The following is a 5,712-nucleotide window of genomic DNA, read 5'->3' on the forward strand; positions in this document are numbered from 1 at the left end:
AAACCGTTTACTTTCCGTCAGCTTATTTCCATTTTAAGAGTTTGTGGTCCAGGGCTTCCCTGGTGGTGCAGTGGTTGAGAGTCCGCCTGCCGATGCAGGGGACACGGGTTCGTGCCGGGTCCGGGAGGATCCCACATGCCGCGGAGCGGCTGGGCCCGTGCGCCATGGCCGCTGAGGCTGCGCGTCGGAGCCTGTGCTCCGCAACGGGAGAGACCACAACAGTGAGAGGCCTGCGTACCGCAAAAAAAAAAAAAAAAAAAAAAAAAGAGTTTGTGGAAGAACAGCTTAAGACCACCCAGTGGTTGTTCCTACCCACTCAGTGGCCTGAGCAGTGGGAGGTGCAGACCAGCCTTCAGTGGGGCACAGAGGGCACCTGCACACCTTCGGACCAGTCCGCCACCTCAGGCTGAGGAGCAGTGAACTCAGGAGGTGGGGCGGTCCATTCACCCTGAAATTCCTCCTTGGTCACAGCCTTCTCAGCTGCCGCCTGCTGTTCCTTTTCAGTCTCTTCAGGATCTCTGTAGAAGTAGACATCAGGCATGACCTCCCATGGGTGTTCACGGGAGATGGTGCCACGCATGCGCAGAACTTCCCGGGCAAGCATCCACCACATCAGACCCACTGAGTGAGCTCCCTTTTTGTTGCATGGGATGGCAATGTCCACATAATGCAGAGGAGAGTCTGTGTTACACAGAGCAATGGTAGGCAGGTTAACATAAGAGGCCTCTGTGAGAGGCTGGTGGGCAGCCCTGGGATCAGTAACCACCGGAAGTCTTGGCTCTGGACGGCTGCCTGGCTTTGGTTAGTGAAGGTTCCAGGAGTGAAGTGACCAGCAATAGGAGTGGCTCCAGTGGCAGCAGCGCGCTGGCCAGTATTCCTGGAGGATATGACACTGACATCAGCTGGGTTTTCAATGGCAACAATGGCATGAGCTGCCAACAGAAGCTTCTCCCAGGTTCTCTTCAGATTTACTAGGTAGATGCCATCACCTTTCCTTTTGTAGATGTACTGTTCCATTTGGAAGTCTAGGTTGGTGCCACCTAAGTGGGTTCCTGCTGCAAGAAATTTGAGGACATCCTCCTCCTTCTTTTGCAGGACATAAAGGGCTCCAGACATTGTGAAAGTTTCCCTTTTAAGTTATGATGGGAATCCAGAACAATGCCGTATGGACCCTTGTCTGACTGACGCAGAAAGAAAGCTAGTATTCTGTTTTTAAAAAAATTTTTTTAATATAATTTTAAAGGTTACATTCCATTTACAGTAAATACAAAATATTGGCTATATTCCCTGTGTTGTACAATACATCCCTGAGCCTATCTTTTTTTTTAAACATCTTTATTGGAGTATAATTGCTTTACAATATTGTGTTAGTTTCTGCTGTATAACAAAGTGAATCAGCTATACATATACATATGTCCCCATATCTCCTCCCTCTTGTGTCTCCCTCCCTCCCACCCTCCCTATCTCACCCCTCTAGGTGGTCACAAAGCACCGAGCTGATCTCCCTGTGCTATGTGGTTGCTTCCCACTAGCTATCTACCTTACGTTTGGTAGTGTATATATGTCCATGCCACTCTCTGACTTTGTCCCAGTTTACCCTTCCCTCTCCCCGTGTCCTCAAGTCCATTCTCTATGTCTGCATCTTCATTCCTGTCCTGCCCCTAGGTTCTTCAGAACCCTTTTTTTTTTTTTTTTTTTTTTTAAGATTCCATATATATGTGTTAGCATACGGTATTTGTTTTTCTCTTTCTGACTTACTTCACTCTGTATGACAGACTCTAGGTCCATCCACCTCACTACAAATAACTCAATTTCGTTTCCTTTTATGGCTGAGTAATATTCCATTGTATATATGTGCCACATCTTCTTTATCCATTCATCTGTTGATGGACACTTAGGTTGCTTTCATGTCCTGGCTATTGTAAATAGTGCTGCAATGAACATTGCAGTACATGACTCTTTTTTTTTTTTGAATTTTATTTTATTTTTTTATACAGCAGGTTCTTATTACTCATCAATTTTATACATATCAGTGTATACATGTCAATCCCAATCTCCCAGTTCATCACACCACCATCCCCACACTCCCGCGGCTTTCCCCCCTTGGTGTCCCTACGTTGGTTCTCTGCATCTGTGTCTCAACTTCTGCCCTGCCAACCAGTTCGTCTGAACCATTTTTCTAGGTTCCACATACATGCGTTAACATACCATACTTGTTTTTCTCTTTCTGACTTACTTCACTCTGTATGACAGTCTCTAGATCCATCCAAGTCTCAACAAATGACCCAATTTCGTTCCTTTTTATGGCTGAGTAATATTCCATTGTATATATGTACCACAACTTCTTTATCCATTAGTCTGTTGATGGGCATTTAGGTTGCTTTCATGACATGGCTATTGTGAATAGTGCTGCAATGAACATTGGGGTGCATGCGTCTCTTTGAACTATGGTTTTCTCTGGATATATGCCCAGTAGTGGGATTGCTGGATCATATGGTAATTCTAGTTTTAGTTTTTTAAGGAACCTCCATACTGTTCTCCATAGTGGCTGTATCAATTTACGTTCCCACCAACAGTGCAAGAGGGTTCCCTTTTCTCCACACCCTCTCCAGCATTTGTTGTTTGTAGATTTTCTGATGATACCCATTCTAACTAGTGTGAGGTGATACCTCATTGTAGTTTTGGTTTGCATTTCTCTTGAGCCTATCTTACACCCAACAGTCTGTACCTCCCACTCCCCCACCCTGGTATTGCCCCTCCCCCTCCCCGCTGGTCACCACTAGTTTGTTCTCTGTATCTGTGGGCCTGCTTCTTTTTTGTTATATTCACTAGTTTATTGTATTTTTTAGATTACACATATAAGTGATATTCTACAGTATTTGTCTTTTTCTGTCTGACCTATTTCACTTAGCATAATGCCCTCCAGGTCCATCCAGGTTGCTGCAAATGGCAAAATTTCATTGTTTTTTTTATGGCTGAGTAGTATTCCATTTATATATATATGTATGCCATAACCTCTTTATCCATTCATCTGTTGATGTACACTTAGGTTGTTTCCATATCTTGGCAATTGTAAATAATGCTGCTATGAACACTGGGTACGTGTATCTTTTTGAATTAGTGTTTTGGTTTTTTTCAGCTTTATACCCAGGAGTGGAATTGCTGGGTCGTATGGTAGTTTTATTTTTAGTTTTTTGAGAAACCTCCATACTGTTTTACACAGTAGCTACACCAGTTTACCTTTCCACCAACAGTGTGAGAGGGTTCTCTTTTCTCCACATTCTCACCAACATTTGTTATTTGTGGTCTTCCTGTTGATGGTCATTCTGACAGGTGTGAGATGATATCTCATTGTGGTTTTGATTTGCATTTCCCTGATGAGTAGTGATGCTCTAGTATTAATTCTTTAAGTTTACTTGAATGCTAGAAAAGTCCCCTCCCTGTGTGACAGCTGCAGGATCATAATCAAGGGGGGAAGAGGGGACTATTGACAAATGATATTGAAAATATCAGTGGTGACTCTCTTGGGGCAGTAGGATTTCAGGTGACTTTTAATATCTTTCTTCATATGTTAAATGATTAGTTGAATTTTAACAGTGAGCCTGAATTGTTTGCACAATCAGAAAGTTATCTGTAAATAAATAAAATTAGAACCTTATTGAACACTCTTTTCACAGATAAGTTCCAGAAAGAATAAAGACAAAAATATGTGAAGCACAACTTTTATATGATTAGAAGGAAATGTACAGATTATCTTCATGACGTTGAGTTAAGCAGAATTTCTTAAGCCAGAAAGTATGAATCGTAAAGGAAAAGACTTAGAAATTTGCATGTAATTTTTCAATGATGCCAAAATTAAAGTTTAGCTTAAAGATTTGATTGAAAAAACAAGCCACAAACTAGGAGAAGATATTTGTAACATGTATTGCAAAGTATCTAAGAAACACAAGGAAATAAAAAGCAGCAAAACAAAACCCCCAGTTTTTAAGAATGGACAAAAAATATGAAGAAGAAGGAGAAAAAGCAAACAAAATCACCAAAATTCACAAAATGTCCTCCTCCTCACTAAGAGAAACACAACTTAAATTAGATGCCACATTATATCCCTCTGATTGTCTACAAAACGTCAAACCGGACAATATGAGACGTTGGAAAGGAAGTGGGGAAGAGGAACTTGCATATTCTACTAGTGGGAGTGAAAATGGATACAATTGTTTTGATGTCAAATTACCAATATCCAGTAAAGCTGAAAATTTACATCCCTTGTGACCTAGAAAGTCCTCCTCTAGAGAAACTTGCAGGTAAGTGCTAAGAGACAGCTACCAAAAGAACAATCTAAAACCCATCAGAGAGAAATAAAAAATAAAGTTTATATGCCCAAGAACATTAAAATAGCAATTTAAAAAATGAACTAGGTCTCTATGTGTTAACCTTATTAACATAGGTCACTAAAACATACCACTAAGAAGAAAAAAGAAACAGGTTGTAGAAAATTTAAACAGTGTGATACAAATTATTTAAAATTTAAAAACCGCTATATATTGCCAATGGATACATATACGCTTAGAGCGGTGTACTGGAGGACACTCCGTGGGGTTGTCTCTGGGGAAAAAAGTGAAAGAAGGCAAAGGAGGAGGGAAGCAAATTGGACTTGAATTTTATTTCAATATTATATTACCTTTATTTTTATTTATTTATTTTTTTCTGTACGTGGGCCTCTCACTGTTGTGGCCTCTCCCGTTGCGGAGCACAGGCTCCGGACGCGCAGGCTCAGCGGCCATGGCTCACGGGCCCAGCCGCTCCGCGGCATGTGGGATCTTCCCGGACCGGGGCACAAACCCATGTCCCCTGCATCGGCAGGCGGACTGTCAACTCACTGTGCCACCAGGGAAGCCCTATATTACCTTTATTAAAAATACTTATAAAGTATATTGCAAAAGATAAAAGTAATGAACTCAAGAGTCTCATTCCTGCTTGTCACAGAGCCTGACCAGCTCACCAGAGTCTCAGGTATCCCGGGGTTCCAGGAAGAGAACCTGCAGGGCCCTTGGGTGAGGCTGCACCTCAGTAATGGGAACGGAGCACAGCTCCAGCCTCAATTTCTTGTTTTTTTTTAATTTTAGTTTTTAAAGTTTTTTTGGTATTGAAATATAGCTGATTTACAGTGTTTCAGGTGCACAGCAAAGTGATTCAGTTATACAAGTATATATATTCTTTTTCATATTCTTTTCTATTATAGGTTATTATAGTTCACTGTGCTATACAGTAGGTCCTTATTGTTTATCTATTTTATGTATAGTACAATAGTTTGTATCTGTTAATCCCAAACTCCTAATTTATCCCTCTCCCCTCTTCCCACTTTGGTAACCATAAGTTTGTTTTCTATGTCTGTGAGTCTCTTTCTGTTTTGTAAATAAGTTCATTTGTATCATTTTTTTAGATTCCACATATAAGTGATATCATGTGATATTTGCCTTTCTCTGTCTGACTTACTTCACTTAGTATGATAATCTCTAGGTCTATCCATGTTGCTGCAAATGGCATTATTTCATTCTTTCTTCTGGCTGAGTAATATTCCATTGTACATATGTACCACATCTTCTTTATCCATTCATCTGTTGATGGACACTTAGGTTGCTTCCATGTCTTGGCTATTGTAAACAGTGCTGCTGTGAACACTGGGGTGTGTTTATCTTTTTGAATTAGAGTTTT

General features: G+C 41.0%; 1 pseudogene; it reads right to left on the reverse strand.

Moving 5' to 3' along the window:
• Positions 1–270: 270 nt before the first annotated feature.
• LOC101282998 (40S ribosomal protein SA-like) lies at positions 271–1,124 on the reverse strand (annotated as a pseudogene).
• Positions 1,125–5,712: the final 4,588 nt, after the last annotated feature.

Source organism: Orcinus orca, chromosome 15, assembly GCF_937001465.1.
Source record: "Orcinus orca chromosome 15, mOrcOrc1.1, whole genome shotgun sequence".
In the NCBI taxonomy this organism is placed as follows: Eukaryota; Metazoa; Chordata; class Mammalia; order Artiodactyla; family Delphinidae; genus Orcinus; species Orcinus orca.